This window comes from Crocodylus porosus, unplaced genomic scaffold, assembly GCF_001723895.1.
Source record: "Crocodylus porosus isolate Cpor-Errol unplaced genomic scaffold, CroPor_comp1, whole genome shotgun sequence".
Taxonomy (NCBI): domain Eukaryota; kingdom Metazoa; phylum Chordata; order Crocodylia; family Crocodylidae; genus Crocodylus; species Crocodylus porosus.
The window spans coordinates 3,736,645-3,757,218 of NW_017728929.1; the positions used below are offsets into that span (position 1 = coordinate 3,736,645).

General features: G+C 43.3%; 1 protein-coding gene across 1 annotated transcript in view; it reads right to left on the reverse strand.

Annotated features, from left to right (window-relative positions):
• Positions 1-305: 305 nt before the first annotated feature.
• Positions 306-20,574, reverse strand: part of AMER3 (APC membrane recruitment protein 3) — a 58,413-nt gene continuing 38,144 nt past the window's right edge. The window contains exon 3 of the mRNA XM_019542931.1: positions 306-4,721. The gene's annotated coding sequence lies outside the window, so the exon portion shown is untranslated. The remainder of the gene's footprint in view (positions 4,722-20,574) is intronic.

The following is a 20,574-nucleotide window of genomic DNA, read 5'->3' on the forward strand; positions in this document are numbered from 1 at the left end:
TGATTTTAATGTGCAATGTAGAATATGATAACTAAAATATAATACATACAACATACTATACATTAGCTATGATAAATATGAAAAATAGTTAACAAAATATGTTAAGCAGCATAAAAATGTATGCAGTTTAGTTACATGTTAAATCAGAGATACTGAAAATTCAACAGATTGACTATTCATATTTTAGAAACTGCACTTAAGGTTTTTCTAATGCAAAAAACATTTTTCAACTGACTTATTGAGCGAAAACAGTAATCTAGAAGGTAAACACCAAATTTGATGCAGAGAAGAATGGCATGATAAACTTTTTTTTACTACATTCCCAAACATCCTTTGGTTGCTAGGCCCTACTTAGTGCTTAACTTTTCATCCTCTCTTTTAATGACAAATTTTGCATCCACCCTAGCTAGCACTTACAAAATTGTAAATTATGCATCATTAATGTTGTATCTGATAGAACTCAAAATATGTTGATGTTACTTTCAGACAAAAAGAATTTTAGTAGACTAGTATAACATTATAATGAAATGCTTTAAATTGTATTTTACATCTTATCAATATCATTCGTGTTGTTCTAATGTATCATTTTTTAACATCTTAAATTGTCATTGTTGGTATGTGCAGTCATAACTCCTTTGACAGTTGTGCTAACTTACATAATGCATAGAAAAGTATTTCCATATCTATTTTTGCCAATCCTCAAAACTCCACTGAATTATATCTGGTAATATATATTCTTTAAGGAAAGGAGGAGTAGTTTATACCCTTTTTATGATATACAAAGAAGCCATGAAAATTGTGAGCCTCGTCCAAAACCAACAACATTTGGCATGTCTCAGATTAAAAATGTGTGCCTGGTCTACCCGGTTTCTCTTGGAAAAGTGGTAGCCTCTTTGGTTGGTCAAATACCAGATATTATGCAAGTAAAACCTGATGGTTTTATTGAAAAGTTATTTTTATTCAGACTATATATAATTTTTATAAGCATTCAGTGTTTTATAAGTGTTCTACTCCCGTGCTATAAAATTTGGAAGACAATTCATTAAAGTGTCAACAGCTGAGAAATCAACATATATCTTTGAGATCCTCAATGAGTTTTGCAATAAAAGTGGGAATGACACTTGATTTAGTCAGCACAAATATTCCTTTCAGAGACTCTGTCTTCATCACAACGGACCAGAAGAGACCTATGATGCAAACATGTTTCTCTCTCAATCTTCACAGGTTGCTTTTAATACTTAAGAAACTACCCATTTCTTTGGATCTATGATCTTGTGTATAAGCAAACAACAAATCCAGTAACACTCCCTTTACACATCTTGGGGTGCAGGACCAAGAAAAACATGTCTGGTTTAATCGAAACTGACCAAATGTATCTTTAGCCACAAAAGAAATCTAACAATCTTAAAACCTATTCATAGGCTTTCTTCATTCATCTTACTTCCTACATGCCAGTCATTTAAAATGTAATAGGTCTTGAAGATGTCTAAACTAAACAGACTTGCTAATCCATTAGATAAAGACACCCAAGTAAGTCAAACTGGATATTACAATGGAGATTCACATTATACAGGCTGAACATACCAAGATACTCTTAATTTTGCACCCAAGAAAAGAAAACATGTCCAGTGCAACCGTTTAGACCGAATGTCAGTTTCCAAACCAGTGTGCTGCAGGTATTTGGGATGCTATCTGATTCAACATGGGTCATGAGAGAGATTCACTTTTTTTTTCCTCAAATAAAGGTAGATTTAAGTAAATTATTTTCCATACTGAACATTTTCAAACTTCCCCCTGTTACAACCAGCACACAGCTTCACTGGGCAGTGGTAATTGAAGGAGTTGGAATAACCCAGTGGCTGCCATATGCATCTAATGCAGTGACCCTGCATATCCTTTTTATAGTAATGATAAATAGCTGAACCATAACCTCTGAATCTAAAAATCTGACTCTTGCTGCCTGAACTAAAAGACTGTCAGGACATAGATTATAGCAGACTTTTAAACTGCTCTGTTTCCGCTAAAAAAGAGTGTATAGGGATTCATGTGTAAATGCTAGACTTGGACAAGTGTGGTAAGAACACAGTCAACCAGCCTTTACAAGTACACCACAGAACAACACGCATTCATAGAAAAAGAGAGCTGGAAGGGACTTCAAGAGGTCATCTAGCTCAGCCTTTGCTCATAGCAGGGTCATCAGCATCTAAACCATTCGAGCCATATTTTGTCGCATCTCTACTTAAAAACTCCTAGGGACAAATTTCACACCCTCTTCCCCCCAGCTAATCCATTCAAATGCTTAACCACCCCCTAGTTAGGCTAGTCATTAAAAGGTACTTACTAAGTCCTCCTTGTAGAAACTTGTAGAATCATAAAAAAAAAAAATAGGAGACGCAGGAGGAGCCTGTACTAGCACTGATGTAGTGATTAAAAAATGTAAGAAAACCTCCTTGGCAGAAAAAGCCACGGAGTGTAAGTAGTATGAAGAAAATAGAAGGACTCTAAACGACCTCCCCAGTGTGACTATTTGGGCAAGGGCCTATGATGGAGGATGGGGAGTAGGAAAGAAAAGTACAAGGTATTTTTAGCCTAGTCAGCTGAGGAACAAAGGGAAATCAATAGGTAGAGCCAGGAAGTGAGTGGGACAGGAGTGGAAGAAAATGGGAAGAAACCAGCAGACTCTGGAAAGGGAAACCAGGACACTTAGACAAGTCACTTCAGCACTCTATGCCTCTGAAAAAGGGGAGTAGTAGTACTGACAAGTACTTTGAGAGGAGCAGATGAAGAGCTAAGTGACTTCTCTACTTCTATTACTTTGCTTTTTCCTCCCTCTCTCTTCTTATTTAGCCTGCAAGCAATGGAGGTATGAGGTTTGAAATATGTTAATGGTATGGAGAAATCCTGGCTTTTGCTCTCATCAGCCAACAAAATTGCAGAGATAGGGAGTAAACGTGGCAAAGAGAAAGCCAGCTGAATAATTCCAAAGGAAGAGAGGTTGTGAAGGACAAAAAGTTCTTATATAACTGTGCTCTGTTGCTGGAACATAAGCCTTATGTTTGTTGTTATTTGATTAGTCCACGGATAGCGTGTCATAGCATTTCTGAAGGGATGCTTATGTGACGAGTTGTTTGGGATTTGGGGCCCTTTATATTCTAAATGGCAAATCCCTAGCAGCCTGCAGTTGGACGGTCATGGGTAGTTATGTATACTTGAGAAGACTGGTTTTTAGTGTAAAATCTTCCATGCTGAAAGATGGCCTGTACTGGAAACGTTATTGCCCTGAGGAAGAATTTTTATTCCATAGCTACCCCAGGAAAGCTTTTCTGGAAAGCACATGCCATATCTGACCCTTTGGTGAATTATGTTCTTGTTGCCATATGTCTTGAATCAATTCAGATTCTGCGAAGTATTGACAAGGCCAAACTAATGTGGCTGATTGTGTTTTAAAAAGGGCAAGGGATTTAGCAACTAATAGCAGTAAGTATGTACGTGAAATGTAACATTGCTTACTTCAAGACATAAATGATTAGGGGAGTTGGGAAGGAATTATAATCCATCACCTCATTCTTTTCTCTCTAACTACATCAAACAATTTTCTGCATGCATTAACAGGAAGCTTTTCCACCAAGCACTAAAGCATCAGATGTTAAGCCCTGCCTGAAGCAGAAAACTGGACAAGATGATCTAATGGCCTCTTCATTCTTTTGAAGGCCAGAAAGAACCACTACATCACCAAAGAATTTTTATTTACCTAGTCTTAATGCTGTATGCCATGACGGTATGTGAAAATTTGTAATTGAACACAGGCTACAACTGTCATACAAAAATAAGGACTCTCTTGGCTTAAACCACCATAGCAAATCAAAGGTAGGTTGGTGGTTACCTCATGTTCTGAGATTGGGTTCTAAATTAGAAAAATAAAATTCTGTACAGCATTCAGTACAGCAGTTGTTTGATACATAAACATTGTTTTCCTTCCCCTAAAACAGAAATGAACAACCTATCTTTTTAATAGTAATTCTCAAACACCATGTTTGATACCAATTATGGTACATGGTAAACAAACATCTTTGGATGGGATAGGGCAAAGTCTTTGATACTTTCTAGTAATTTTATCTCCCTATTTACAGAACGTCTTAGTTCAAGTAGTAAATCTTGGTGTGTATATATATATATATATACACACACACATGTAATATGCACAGTTGAGTTTAAGATTAAACTGTTACAATAAAATGCACCATTTTTGTAAAGTTGGAGAGATTCAGATTTTTCAAAAGAAGTAAAGTTGTCTAAATTATTTAAATCATATGTAATTCTTATTCATCACATACCTTCACTTTAAAAAAAAAAAGTGTTTTCAGTTGCCTGAAAGACTGTCACATGGTACAATATGACAGAAAAGCTATCCATTTTGTTAAGCATTCTTGTCATAATTTAGCTTTTGCAACATCTCATTGCAGTTGAGGGGGAGGGATGGAGGAGCATTTTCCTTTGCAAACCTGGATTCAATAGTATGAAGCTGTCATGAGCTCCTACCAGTATTTGTTAATAAGATAACAGAAGAGCATAATTTTCATCTACACTTGTCTCCAAGGGTGTCTGGAAGAGAAATCCTGGTTGCTTCTGACATGAGTATTACCTCATTGTGACTGAATCTTACTACATAGACACAACTGGAAAGCCATCATTATTTACAGCTGGATTCTTCTTTGTTGTACCTGAAATGTAAGGAAAAAAAACATAGTGAGTGCTCACATTTACACTGCTTCCAAACATAGAGGGGGGACAAAACAAACTAGTTGCATTTTTTTTTTAAATATCAATATATGTTGAAAGAATATATGCAACAGTATAGCTAACAGCAAGAATAGTAATCGGCTACTGCACATTAGGAGCAGTTGCAGAGAACACCCTGTTTTGTTGTGATTTTTAACACTGTGATCAGTAGTGCCACAACTGTACAGTGCATTTCCCTGGCACTTGCCCTTGCGGGATGAACCAGTCAGTTGGTCAACGTGCTGCAACACTGTCAGGCAAGGGAGGACAAGGAGCAAAGACCATGGCAACAGAGGGGAAAATGCAGCAATGCCCTGAAGAAGCAAGTGTGAGAAATGAGCCTTCTCCTTGATGAAGACACTGGAGGTCAGTATAGGCTAAGAAGACAACTGACTAAGTCTTTGTAGACAATTGTTTCAGGCGGTGTTGAGGCTTCTGGGATGAGAGCTGAGGTACTGATACTACTCCTCTAAACTTCATCAGGATTTCTGTTATCTTCAGGGCTCCGGCTGCTCTTCAGAATTACCTCCAAGACTCTTTCTAATATGTTGCCAGCAGTGAAAATGCTACAATATACATGCATGCTGTGACAACTGGGTCCTATCTGTTCAGTCACATACCAGGCAAACAGCAGCACCACTTTGCTGGGTTGGGGGTGCATATGACTCGCTTTCTGCTCTGACTGTTCTGAGTGCAGTCTAGCAGAGGATGTAGTCCAAGTGCTCTCTTCACAGTAAAGTCCAAGCCTTTGCTCCCATCACTTCAACATGTACAGTGCCATTTAAAGCTGTCATAATGTTGTGGAGGAGACTGATCAACCTGCCATCTTCCCTAGAACTCTCTCCACCTACATGGACAGTTGGAACAGAGGATGGAGATGGGGTGTCATAGGAGAGAAGCAGCAAAATGGTACCCCTTTAGTTGCTGGGTATGAAGAACAGATCTGTGCACTCATCTCAGGATGCCTGGTAAGGGAACTGTCTTCACAGTCATCCTTCAAACATACCAGAGTGGAGTCACTGGCCATTGTGCATCCCTTCATGAAGCACCTCCAGTATATTATCATGGCAGCCATTTTTAGGAGGCTTGATAAGGGATGTAGGAGAACTGGGCCTTGGGGTAGGCCTCTTTTGATTCATGCAAGTGTTCAAGCTTCTGAATATTTAATCCCAGCATGTACATGAGCTCCTTGTCACTGGAGCAGATTTGTTTTTACTGGACATTTACCTGCTTTTTCGCTTGGTCCTTGGAATGCCAGGTTCTCATTGGGTTTTTTTTGTTTTATTTTATTCCTATGACAGCCCTAGGAACAGGACAAAATTTAACAAACAGGGGGAAAAATAAGGGTTAGTTGAGCTTGCGAACCACAATTGATCAGGAACCTCACCCCCTTCTCCTGCTGCCAAGAGGCTAAAAACTCTGTTTTCCTTTAGGAGGTGATTACATTGACTAAATCCTAAGCCTAAAGAATGGGAAGCCAATAACTTGCTGAGGAGCATGTGAAGAAGTGGAGCTCCACTTGGGAATGTGGCTACCTGTTGTGGGCTTCTGGGTGGATTTTCCAGGTTCTCAAGAGTCCTCGTAAGATCTCAGGACGGCTTGTAGTCCCAAGACTAAATGCTGGAAGTACTATGGCTGTGTACGTGCCACCAAAGTGAGAATGGTGATGAATACAACAGAAATGGAAACACAATTTCAGCAGTATGTAGGGATGCCAGACCCAGAGTTGCACCATTGCTCAGCCCCACTTTGTAATGGGAATATTTGATATACCTTGAGATTGTTAAGCAAAAAAATTCAGTGACTGATGATGGAATGAGGTGACAAGGGAGATTATTTACAGCCTTTCCATTTTCAGTGTGAGTAAATCATTTTTGAGGTCATCATTTAAATAAGTTAAGCACAGAGCTTTCCATTTGCCAAAAATAGCTGCAGTTGGCCAGGATGTGCATACATGCTCCTGGCATATTGACACCTTATGGCCCCTGATTGTAGCCTGCTTGGAGACCTGGCTTCAGACATGCATTTCTCAGTACGGAGAAGAAGATTCACTAGCCCGTCACCCCTCTTCCACTCTATGTCAGGTATTAAATGTTTTCTCTCTGCAAAGATGAAGAAGGGAAGTGCAGAGTTAATCCACTAGAGGGAACCAAAAGGTAACTTGTCGGGCAGGTTGGTAAGAGTGCCAGGGGACAAGGGAAATTATTTTCAGCCTTTCCATTTTTGGCAAGAGTAAATCATTTACAAAGAGTAAATGATTGTGCTGTGTAATTGAGAGAAGAGCAATGTATGTACACAGATTCCTGTGACGAGATTCTCCCCATCCCCGTCCCTCTCACCCCTTTTCCTCAGACCACAATGATCCAGTTTTCTTAGTCTGAGGTTTTTAAGTGAAATACAATAATGGCCAAGAAAAGGAAGTTAGTAGCATTTCAGTTTCATCTATTAGGGACAGACTCTCTTACCCACTCCAAGCTGGTAATGGTATTATTGTGTTAGTACCTGGACCCAGGCTCCCTCCTAATCCCACAGTCAGTTGTGCATTACTGACCCACCAGGTTTTCCAAGTAAAAGAGCATAACTGGCTCTCGCATTTGTGCCACGACTCATTTCTTTGCATGAAAGAGGCTAGGAATGGATTCATTTCTGCAGCAGTCTCCCTGGCCCAGGCATTCTTCCCAATGGATGTGGGGATCTGATCTTTTGAGAGTCGTGTGTCACATATACTTGTAGGAAGACTCCCCTGGCCAACAAAGTAACTTTGTGATACTCCTGACTAAGTTCAGACATTCAAAAAGCCAAAGTCTGAAGTGATTCAATCTTTGCAGGTTAGTCATAGATTGAACCAACAAGCAAGTGAACAGACATTCACTTTTGATTCTGGAAATGCAGCCAGATGCCTGCTGCAAGCAGTCAGGCTGGAAGCTGGGGGGGCGCACTACAGCAAGCCCTTCCTTTCCTTCCACAGGGAAGCTGAGCTGGGTGGGGAAGGATGTGACCAGGCATTCACAGCCTGAGTACGACTGGGGAGGGGGTTAAACCCTCACCCTAGCCTGCAGGAACCCCTGCCAGGGTGTGCCTGGAGAAGGAGGGGGAAACAGACCCTGCCAGGCTTTTGTGGGGCAGGGAAATATGACCAGCCCTGAGCCCCAAGGAAGTGCTGCACAGAGTATCCCAGCCATGGCCCCAAGGTGAGGGGAGAGGAGGGGAAAAGCCCTGCCCACTGCAATAGCTCCATGACAGCCCAGCCCAGCCCAGCCCAGGGAGCTGGGAGCAATCCAGGTACATAGCTCCTGTGCCCCAGCTCAAGCTGCAACCAGCTGGAAAGGGCCCAGCCCCACCGTCTGCCCTCCTTACCCAGAGCTGGGGCTGGGCATGGGCCTGCAGGACCAGGGGGAAACTAGACAGACCCTGGCTCGGGTCCCCTATTTGAAGGAGTGGGGATTAACGCCCCCCCCCCCCCGCTTCCCCTCAGGCTACCACCATCTGGCCATGCCTCCTGCTCCTGGAGCAGTGAGAGGCAATCTGGAGCAGGGTTTCCCACCCCCTTCTCAGCCAGCCGGAGAAATAATGGTGCTCCAGCTAGGGAGGAACAGTGTGAGGACAACCCTGCTCCACTGAAGCAGACAGTCCAGCCCAGCCCAGGGCTTCAAAGCATTCTGGGATGCTGGGGAAACTATGAGTTAACTTGAACCAGGAACCTCTCTCTCTGCAGGTTAAAGGTCATGGATGTGAATACAGTTCTTCTGGGTTTAAAAATCTAACAAAGTAATCAACTGTATCCTCCAGCACCTCAAAGCATAGTCCATTAACTATGAGAACTTTTGCCAGTTTATGTGGTGTAGGTAGAGTTCACACATCCCAGCCTTAACATACCAAAATGGCTTGTGAATCTCTGCCATCTTGCAGCTGAAACAGTGGTTCAGTCTGCTTTTATTCATGTTTGAATAAAACATGTACGCAATATATCTCTGGAACTGCAGAGCTTTAGGAATTTGGCCCTTACTGCAGTATTAATATTTGTGATAGATGTGTGCATGTGGGTTGCCTTTGTTTGCCAAGATTACTGGAGCCAAACAGCTTCGATTCAGGAATTCATTGGATGAACTCCCAAATTCAACCTTGAGATTGTTTCTGGCGAATGCAGACAGCTTCTTAGCCATAACCCAGCCATTTAGAATGTTTTCTAATAAGAAGAGAGGTGTGGTGCCTTAAACTGCCCAAGCCCATTACTTGTTAGCTTTGCCAGAAGAAAATGAAGAGGTTTAGCATGTGGTCAGGAAAATTAAATTTTTAAAGCTGAAAAGCATGACCGCATTCCCTAGCTATCTGAATTATTTTTACAAATGAATATTATTCTTCTTGTTTCCCTGAATATACCTTATGCTTATGGAGGTGCTTTTGTCAGATTGTGAGGTTGCCTATAGAACTGAAAAGTATCACAGCTTTGTGCTTTGTTTTTTTTCCTCCTAAATTGGAGTACAAAGGAACTAGTCCATCCACTTGACACTTAAGTAAACTGAGACTGAGGGAAATTAATTGTGTGTAAAAAATGCCACAAGTAAATGGCAGACCTGTAGAGAATTAGCTATTCAGAATTCCTGTTCCATAACTACTACCCTTATCTTTCAGGATCCATATGAGAGGACTGAGGGGGAAGTCACAAAAGTTATGACAACAGTTGTGCGATACTTAAGCTCATGTGAATGTTGCTTGGTGGTCTCCCTAAAATGCAAAGTCTATGAACACTTTGGCCTTGCCTAGAATATGAAGAAATGCTTTTGATAAACTGCTTACCTGAGATGTTTAAAAGCAGCAGATAAAAATACCCACCCCACAGGTGGAATTTAAGGTCAGAAGGGACAATTGTGATGCCTGCTTTTTACCTGCATTACACAAGGCAACTTGCTATCTGGTTCTTGCTAAGACTGGGTGGCAGATGAGAGCAAGAGTACTAGCCAGAGATGAACAGAGGAGTCACTCTTTATAGTTTCAGGCAGTTTATTTGGTGCTGAAGAAAGGCTCATTGCTATATAACCTCTCAGATCATCCCTGGCACCTTTACTGCAGGTGTTGGACCAGCTTTTCTTTGGCAGCATGGCTGACTTTTTAAATGAGTGTATATATTTTGTTAGTGGCTCTGTTTCAGCTGCAAATCCCATCAGAACACGTGGGTGAGTATCACTTAGTCCTAGAGGCTTATACCAATGTAATAGATTGGGTTTTTTTAGTATCTTTCATTATCTCTTATTTTTAAGATTCTATATTTGATAGTATTTCAGCTATGCCTGAAAAGGCCTGAAGCACCCTCTGCTCTCAGATTTTTTTCCCCCTGCTTCCAATGAGCTTTAATGTGCAGGAGTGTTCCTCCCCTTCCCCACCCCCCACCCCCAAAATCAGTTTACCTTCCCAACCCAAGATGCATGTTTTACCTTCTTAGACTTTTCTTGAACACTTGGCCTTTCTAACATCAGCTGAGGCAAAATATGCTATTATTTTTTACTCATTATTGCAGGTATTAGTGATTTGAGGCCAGTAGAGATGGTAAAAAGGCCAATTATCCTGTGCCTTTTGCCTGGGGGGGTAAGGAAGGTAGAAGTGAAAGATAAGATAGGAAATAGAGACTATTATTCCTCTAAGTGCCCAATATTAAAAGCACTCATAGAGGGCTCTACTTAGAGAGTGGATGGAGCAAGGCTTCCTTTTCACCCAGTTGACCTAACAGGGTTATCTGATTTAGACAGGAAGGAACTTATTAGGTGACTGGCAGGTCAGATCCATCCTAGACTCTGCTTTCTGAGACAGCTAGGCAAGATGAACTCCTGAGCTAAGAGAAAAGCCTAGCAAGGAGAGCAAGCGTGAGATACTTATGAACTCCCCAGCTGAAGAAAGTGAATGAAAACACTCAGCCACAAGGAGGAAGACTGTAAAACCCTTGAACTTTGGGAACACATATATAGGATGGGAAGGCCTGCACTGGGTACAGAGCCTGGAAGAAGTAGGCCAAGGAATTCCTAAATTGAAAGAAGAGATGGTTAACGTCACAGGAATGGGAGCGTCACAGGGCGGGGACCCAGAAGCAGCTGTGATTTCTCCTGGTGCCCCTACCATGCCAAGTTAGTTATCCAGCACCCTTATTCTTGCTCACCACATCTTTGATGATATAAGTATTGTAAGGGAGGCTGCCTTTTGTCCCCTTGGCCACAGTGCTCTTATTTCTCCTGGCCCCTGTTCTGCTTAGGTTGAATTAGTGCACCCAGCCTCATGGGCTATGTGTGGCTCCTACCACCCCCAATACCACACCCCAAGCCTCTCAGATGTACCGGACGTTGTTGAGTCTGTTCTTATTATGCGCTCGCCCTCCCCGGGGGCTTCTCTCAGTGCGCTCGCCCTCTTGCTCGCACTCACGCCTTGCTCCGAGATCACGACTCCTACAATCGGGGCTCAGGTGGCTGTAGCTGTGCCTGGCCCCCAGACCCCTTTCTGGATCTGACACCCCACTGGGGCTTTGCTCAATAGGGCTCAGGCGACCTTGGCCTTACCTGGCCCTCAGACCCCCTTTCCAGGTCCTATGCCCCACTGGGGCTTCCCACAATTGGGGGTCTGGGGGCCAGGTAAGGCTGAGGCTGCCTGAGCCTTTTCTCAGGTCCTATGCCCCACTGGGGCTTCTCACAATTGGGACTCAGGCAGCCTTGGCCTTACCTGGCCCCCAGACCCCTTTTCCAGGTCTTGCACTCCCCTGGGGCCTGTTGTCTGCACCCCCACTGGGCTCCTCCCAATACTGCCCACCCTGGGGCCAGGACACCCCAAAACACAGTGTCTTCTCTGGCACCAGGAACCCCCACACTACCAGGGAGCTCCTTTGAGGCCTTCTCCAACCCCTACAGCCTCACCCAGTCCTCCAGTGGTATAACAACAAACAAAATCATCAGCCAGTTGGCCCTAACTTAAGCCCACGCCTCCTGGCTAAAACTCTAATCCTAAGCCTTCTGGCTAATCATCACTTCCATCCCTGCCAGGGGTTCCTCTGCCTGGTATTCTCACCCATAATATGCTCAGGTCACCAGGTTTCTCAACTCTGCCTACTCCCAGCAGAGCTCTCTCTCTTTATCAGCTGCCAGAGGGAAACTGACTTCCAGCCCCAGCCTAGCTTATTTATATATGCCAGGACCTGCCCCCTTCCGGTCAGCTGACCAGACTGGTTGTCTCGGCAACCCACACCTGTGCTGCCCTGGTGACTGGCAGCTGAGCCCATATTACTGTTTATCAGTAGCAGGCACCTTAGTGCCCTGCTACAGGGAGAAATTGAGAGACAAGCTTAGATAAGGCCCTTGTATGATGAAGTAAGGCTACAAGATAGTGCCCTAGGCAATACCTATCTACATTTTCTGATACACTTTGTACATGGTAGCCCTGATATCACTGAATTCTATAATTTCTAGGAGCTGAACTTTAAAGCTGTAGAGGAATCCTGTATCTTAACTCTAAACAATATAATCCTGGTCATTCATCAGAGTTAATGATTATAGGCTAGATGCCCATGCATTCCAGCCTCTTTCTATTGTGGCCTCAGTAACAAGCAGCTATAACCTTCTCTAAATTAGCTATCTGGGTAGATTAGAGATGTCCCATCTGCCCTAGAGCAAGCCATTTTGGTGGCATAGTTGTGCCAGTTGAGGCATATGGGCTAGGTACAGACAGTCAAAAAGCCTGAGGCTGAATTGATTCAGTCTTTGCAGGTTAGTTTAAACTGCACAGATTAAATTGAAAAAGAAGTGAAGAGACATTTACTTTTGATTTGGAAAATGCAAACACACGCCTGCAGTGGCTCAGGCCAGAAGCCAGAGGCTGCTAGAGCATGGGTCTCTGGCTACGTGTTCACTTCTTCCTTCTGCCCCAGAGGTCTCTGGGAATTGCAATCCAGACTCATAGCAGCAGGACTATGCAGAGTTGTTCATCACTCCCTCTTCCTGCTTCCAGGTGCCTCTGGAATTTGTAGTCCACAGTTGTAGCCAGCAGTACGTTTGAGCAAGAGAAGGGGTGTTTAACCCTCTTCCCTGCCCCCACACCCCAGCTGGGGTTTGCTTGGAGGGTAGGCAGGCAGTCACTCCCTGTAGATTGGGCTGTATCTCTGCCAGGCTTGCCCCCCCCAGTCAGCCAGCCCTGAGTGCTCCAGAAGCAGAGGAGCAGATAGCCCAGCCTGGCCCAGGGCTGGAAAGCATGCTGGGAGACTGATTTAACCTGAACCAGGAAGGGTCCTCGGGGCAGAAGTTGCATAAACCAGTTTGACCCAAATCAGTTGAGTCTGATACTACATTCAACCAAGTTCATCTTAAACCAGTTTCAGCCATTTTGAAACTGGTTTATGTGCAATGAGCTTCTATTTTGTTACAGGTTTAAACCAGTTTCTGATCACTTAAACTGGTTTACGTGCAATTTCATCCCTAGCTATGATGAGCAACATGGTATTTTAGCCATTCTTGATTGGAATTGCCCTTCAGGGCAGCTGATAGCAAGGTTGAAGTTAGAGCAGACCCCAAACTAACCAGAATTACACTGACAATATCACCCTATTTAGGGATAAAAATGGCACTCAGGAGCCACCTTTACCCCTCTACCTAATCGGAATTAAAATGACATTCAGAATTGGGGCCTACATCTTTTCTGTCTTCAGAATTCAAAAACAGGTGACTGAATTTCCTCTCCAGAATATTATTTTGGCTAAGATTGACCACAGAAAACTGAAGTCTGAAAGATGAATGCTTGAAAGAATTTAAGGAACATGTGCATGGTATTACAATGAAAGCCTTACTATAATCAGGGCTAAAGTAACTAAGAAATTTTCTCCTTAGTTATATTGGTAAGGACCTCTAAAGGCATGGGAGAGTTAAGGGAGGTGGAGCACAGAGTGGGCAGGCAGGTGGGTGGATAGAGGGACTGTGTTTCTTTTAGTAGCATGGTCCATGGACACTGGTGGCACTTTGATGTCCATTTCAACATTTCCCATTTGCTTCCTGTGACACAAGTTTGAGATTGTTGAGGTTTTTTTATACTAAAGATCTCAATTTCTTATAAAATTGTCTGGGTTTTGTGTGGGTGACAGGGCAGAGTAGAAATTCTGTTAACTGTTTTGGACCTAATAGCTATTTGATGGTTGCCTATAATTGCAGGGAACCAAACGTGATAACCAAAGACAGGCCCTTCCCGACCTGAACCAAATGTTATATAGATAATAGAATTTTGTAAGCAAAAAAAACCCCACAGCTGGCTTTGGAGGGCAGTACCCATAAGCTATTTTTGTATGAAAGAAATATTTTATGAACCTATGATTTGTGTTATACTTTGTTAGGTGCCTAGAGGTCTCTGGGAATGGGGCTCTGTAAATCATATCTTATTACAATATGCATATTGAAATAATTATATGTGCTGCATCTGGATTTTGGAATTTGTACCTTTATACTATGAGTTTACATATGTGTTGCCAGTTTGAAGCTGGGTAGGCTGTCCATCAGTGTCTGTTCTACAGCTTATGCTGATTCTGCCTCAAGGTCATTGACAGTCTGGAAATCAATTAGTTTTCAACCTTTCCATCCTGTCTTCTCTAAACTGATTTATTTTCTTATCTGGCTTTGAAAGAGCTGCTTATACATGCTGTGTTTGTAAGATGAGACCAATTCACATACTCAAAGTCTCTGCCAAGTGGGAGCCTACAGTAAATAATATCCATAATGAATTGCTTCCCATATCTGCTATAACCCTTGTATAAACTATTTAAGGCTGACTTTAATGAGATCTCCTGTTTTTTGCTACTGTTGGTGTACATGGTACTAAATTCAAAAGTAGTTTCCCCAAATTCTCCAACTTCCATTTAAAAAAAAAAAAAAAAAGAGAGAGACACAGCAAACAGCATATAAAATTGAATGCAGCTTGGAGACTGTGAAGTTGGCTTGGATAATACTGAATCTTACATTCTCCCTGGGTTAGAGTTCAGTGGCAGGTAGAACATGGCCCGCTCTGCCACTGAGCAAAGTACACTCGCCTACCAGCTAAGAGCATAGAGGGTTTCCCCTTTGTCTTTACTAGCTTAGACTGTCAGTTCAGCATTGGCTGTTTCAACCCTTATTAGTCAGGCCTTTTTTAGTTTAGGCAGGCACTGAAGTGGAATTTTCCTTTCCAAATCTCTTTTTAGTGCATATTACCTAATTTGTATTAGTTGGATGCTGTCAAATAGGTACATTTTCTTTAGTTGACCTTGCATCTCTTAACCATATTTTTAACAACACATCATGCTTTTGACCTCGCAGAGTCCAGACAACCTAAGAATTAAAAATGTATGAGGCAGTAGTCAGAGGTACAGCTGAGTGGTTGCAGGTTGCACCAGCACTACAACTGGAATGGGTTATTGATAGCCAGAGCACTTTTTTTTTTTTTTGCTGCTGCATAATGAATTAAAAGCTGCACAGTCCAAGCAAATGATTTGTTCACTTAGAGTGAAAATAATAAGTTAAGAGAATGCTTTGAGGTGCAGAATAAGCCAAGCCTAAATTTTATACTTTAAAGTGTGTATCTGCTTTGGACATATTTTCATATAAATATTTATCTTTAGTAGGGAGAACATTGAATAATTCGAGAGATCTGTAAATACTTTATTTTTGTCTAACTGCAACAGTGCTGCTGTCAGTAGATTCAGGTAGCAGGGAACAGCTAGTGTGGGGTTTTTTTTGTTTGTTTGTTTTTTTAAATACCTATTGACTAGTCTAACCTAAATAAAACATTTTATCAACTAAATAAAATGACCAGATGGATTCCAAGGTTTTAGGGCTTAACTGCCTTTTTATCTCAAAGCTCACTCCTGATCACATGCAGGGCTGAGTAGTCCCAACGTATGTAGCAATGACATCTGAAAATAGAAAGAGGGTAGTTATCCATGTTAAGCAGAAGGCAGCGTAGAGGTGCACTCAGACTAAATCTCAGAGCTGCACAAGCTTTCATGAGCCCAAGCTTGCTTTGTCCAAAACAATTAAAAGACATGCACAGAGCTGTCTATCAAATCTAAAAAACAGCATTAAGGGAAGACAAGTGTTTAGAAATATTTGCTTCTTACATTTCATTTGGTTGCAATAAACCCCCCTGTGCAGGGCATTTCCAAGGATTAATGATCAGCATGCAATAAAGGCTTTCTGCAGTGCCTCCTCACTGGTCATTAATCCCCAGCAAAAGTCCTGGCCTAGAGCACTGTTAATAACAGTCATTCTTGCTGAAGATATCAGGTGTCACAGGAGCCCTATAGACCTTGAATAAAATAGAACACCTTAGCATTTCACTTCTGCCCAGAGAGAAATGGGCTTCTGTCTTGTGGCTCCGAATGATGTTGACTTTGAATTAGACAGCTTCTTTTCAACTGCCTTTGAACTTTTCACAGTGCAAACTCAGCAAGTATATGGAAGGATGACTGGACAGCTTTCTACTAAAATCCTCCTGGCAGCAAATTAGAGGGGGAAAAAGAGCACTCCTTTGAGCAGAGAGCTCCACTCCAATAGATCAAAAAAGCACTGGTTATAGCCCGAATTGAAAAAAGTGGGTCTTCAAAAGAGTACTTCTTCCATTTCATTGTTTCCATTTCTTTTTAAACAAGAGAGCCAAAAGTAGCACAGTTGTTGGTATTTGTTTTTAAAGTATTCCCAAAACCTTGTGTTTAAAACATTTTGGAACTATTGAAAGTCTTTCCACAGATTTTATCTATTTAAATGGATTTTTATATCAGCTACTATAAAGTACGTCAGTAAGAGTATTTCTATGGATTTTAACAGACTCTGGATTTAATGCTTATAGCCAATTAACAGACAGATGCTGAAGTCATTCTTATTCATAGCACAAGTACAGCATAGATAAGATCATTGCAGTCTTCGTCACCTGTCTGCCAGTTTGACTCAGCCCCAAATTATTTGAGTTTTGCTTCTCTGTCCACTCAGTTTGGGACCAGTGACAGGAGAGCAGAGGGTTAGTCACTTTGACCAAGGAAATTTATTTACTTGAACAAAGGAGGGCCTGGTCCTTTTCCCTCATTTTGCATGAGCCAAGCTCTCTAATAAAAAGGGATAAGCTAAGGTTTCTCAGGACCATAATATAATTTTTGTGCATGTAACTTATTTATAGAAATTGCTTTAGAATTAGTACCTTGGGAGCCCTATTTGGAATTGTGAACCATTGGTTGCGTTTTAACAAGGTCAGGATTGTCAAATTTATGGGTGGCAGGGAGCTGCATGCCATTCAGGCCCCAGATACATGGGCTGCATGCAGAATGGGCTGCAGACCATAAGGTTGTCCACCCATGACACACACAGCTTAGCCCTCCCCCCTCCTCACTGGGTACCCAGCCCAACTACTTTCCTGACTGCATGTGCTATGGGCATCATGGCTTCCCTCTAGGATTGCCAATTCTGTTCGAATCAGTTCTGGGAAGGTTCATCACATGATATGATGACATTAATGATTTTACATCAGGAAGGCAAATGTCCAGTGGGATTTTAGAATGTAATAGTAATGTGCAACTGTATAAATCAACTTCAACATTTTAATAAATGATAGAGCATCTGTCTCCTGGAGATTTCTTTCCAGTTCCTGGAGACTCCAGGGCAATCCTGGAGGGTTGGCAACCCTACTCTCCACAGCTGCATGGGCAGCCTGATTTCCCCTTCCCTCCACAGTGTAGACAGCATGGACCCTAGCCCAAGCCAGAAGAGAAAGAGGGGCTAGGGAAAAAAAAGTTACATATAAACCAGCTTAAGTAATCAGAAACTGGTTCAAACTTGTAACAGAACTGATGTTCAATGCACATAAACCAGTTTCAAGATGCCTGAAACTAATTTTAGAGAAACTTGGTTAAATGTAGTATCAGACTTAACTGATTTGGGACAAACCAGTTTATGAAACGTCTGTCCCAGACCCCTTCCTGGTTCAAGTTAAATCAGTCACCCAGCATGCTTTCTAGCCCTGGGCTGTGCTGTCTGTTCCAGCAAAGAAGGGTTGGGGGAGGGGAAACCCCATCTGAGGTCTGGGGCCAGGGAGGAGTATTAAACTTCCCATTCCCCAAGCACAGAGCTGCCCTGCCCTGCTAAAACAAACAAAAAACAAAAAAAACACTTACATTGGCTGTCACTGTGGACTACAAGTCCCAGAGGCACCTGGAAACAGGAAGAAGTGATGAGCAACCCTGCAGAATCCTGCTGCTGTAATTGTGGACTGCAAATCCCAGAGACCTTGGTGGCAGCAGGAAGAGGAAGTTAACACACAGCCAATGTTGGCTGTGAGAGAGGGGGTCAATCCTAGCTCTGTCTCCCTTTGAACTCTCCTGCCACAACTTGGATTTAAAAAAAAAGGAGGAATTCAGTGATGGTATCAGAGCAGGGAATCACTAAGGCCACTGTCACAGGATGGGGTCCCTAAGGATGGCTGTGTTACACCCAAGGCCCCTTGACTGTGCCAATTCAGCCCAATGGGCCCCATCTATTCTTGCCCACCATATCTTGATGGATTTATATCAGGAGGCTGCTTCACATCCCATTGGACATGGTCCTGATGGATTTCCTTGAAATCCATGGGTGCCCAGACCCCTTGTAGGTCCTATTCCAAAATAGATGTCATAGGACACCCCAGCCTTATGGGCTATATGCATGGCTCCAAGCCACCTTTTTGCTATGCCCCCAGCCTCATAGGTGGTACTTCCACAGCATCCCTCTGAGGCCTTCATTTTACTCAGCCTCAGGTTGTCACTGGGCTCTCTACACACCCATCTCTGACACTGCCCACACTGGCGCTGAGGTCTGTGCACACCCATCTCTCATGGCACCCACACACTCTAGCGGGGCCCCAATGAGGCCTCTTCTTTCCTCAATAGCCTCTCTCAAGCCACTAGTGGTATACAACAACAAATATAAATACAAATATAAAACATAAGCCCCTGGGCTGTAACATAATACAAAAGATCAGGGTGTGCTCTGACCCTTTAAGAGAATCAGATTTCATCCCTAGCACTAAGTGTCTAGTAGGCAAGGGTACCTGTAGAGTTCATAGAGCCCCCTTAGCCCTAGGTGCAGCATATCAAGCAGTTGCAGCATTACTGGGCACTTCCTCCCTAGAGGCTCCTTCCCCTCTGGCTGCTAGCAGGGAATTGTCTTCCTGGCCCCAGACCTGGGGTTTATATATGAGCCAGGACCTGCCCCTTCTGGTCAGCTGACCGCTGGCAGGTGTGGGCCAACTAACTCATTTTCACTGCCCTGATAACCAGCAGCTGGGGCTCCCAACTGACCCCTAGCACTCTCTCCCTAGCCATTCCAGCCCTTAAAAGGAGCAGGACACCCTAGTGCCCTGTGATAGCCACACAGGTAATAGACTCTCACAGTGTAGCCTTTATTTGCACAGCAGGAGTCTGTATTGTGACAATGCCCTCACTAATTACCTTGTTAGCAAGGGTTTTCTGAGCCACCAACAAGGAAACTTGTGGCTGGATGCCTGGGAGAAACTTTGTAATTATTATAGTGTCTGTTGCTAAAAGTCTTAGGAGCAGAGCACATTCTCTGTGTCTTTAGTGTCTCATGCTGAGAGGTGCCCCCTCGCTGTTTGAGTCACTGATTCAGTGCCTTGATTGTCCTGATGAGCCAGCATCTCTATCTAGCTCCTGCTACCCAAGCCCCATCCTAGAGCCTCTGTCTCTCTCCGTCTCAAGGTTCTCAGCAGAGTCGCTTCCTGGAGCCCTTTGGTCTTTCCCTGCACTCACTGGAGTAATTACAGCTCCTGGGGGAGTCTTTCAACTTGCTGCTGACCTGTCATCATCCAGAGTCCCAAGGTGCTGGTCTCTCTCTGGCTGAGAAGTTAGGCTTCTCTTCTTCCTAGGTCCTGATGGTCCTTCATCTGTCTTCTGGTGCCCAAAGGCAAAATGTGCTTGTGCTGCCACCAGATTTATGCTGGCTGTGGTGGGCTTATCACCCTGCTCCTCCCCTGATGTGAAACACCCATCACCTGGCAGGGTGCCTTCAGTAACAGGGCTCCTGCCTGAGCCCCTGTTACACACCTCCCCACTTAATTCAGCAATCCCCTGGGAAAGACCAAAGGAAAGGAAAGAAAAACAACAATAATAAAAGTAGAAAAAGAGGAAAAAGGTTCTTTTAAGGCTGACGTCTTTGGCCTGCTTCAGCCTGGTGCTCCATGGTGTCATCTTGCCTTCCTTCTGTGCGGGAGAGGAAGTCGACATTCCCGCTCTTCCTTCCCGTTCAATGTCTTACTGTAAAATAAAAGGGTTGCAAGGTCAAAGACCATCTTAACAACCTGGCATTATCCACTTAGCTGTTCGCAGCCAGGGCAGAGGGGCATGATCTGTGATTAATATGAATTCCTACCCTATGAGGTAATAACAAAAGAGCTCTACTGCCCAGCGGATGGCTAAGCACCCCCGCTCAATCATCGAGTAGCGGCTTTTCTGCCAGGGTAAGCTTCTTGCTGGCTAGGCCATGGGCCTCTCTTCTTCCTGGAAGAGAATCCCCACTAAGGCGATGGCTGAGATGTTTGTCTGCAGAAAGAAGATTTTCTGGAAGTCTGGGGTGTATAATATGGGATGCCGGCACAGGGCCTTCTTTAATTGTTCGAAAGCGCGGGGAGCTCCTGGGTTCCATCTGACCGGGTTCCGTCGGCCCTTGGTCAGCTCTGTTAGAGGTGCTGCCTTTTCCAAGAAACCCCGGATGAACCATCGCTAATAACTGGTGAAGCCAAGGAATGATCGCAATTGTTTGAGTGTCCATG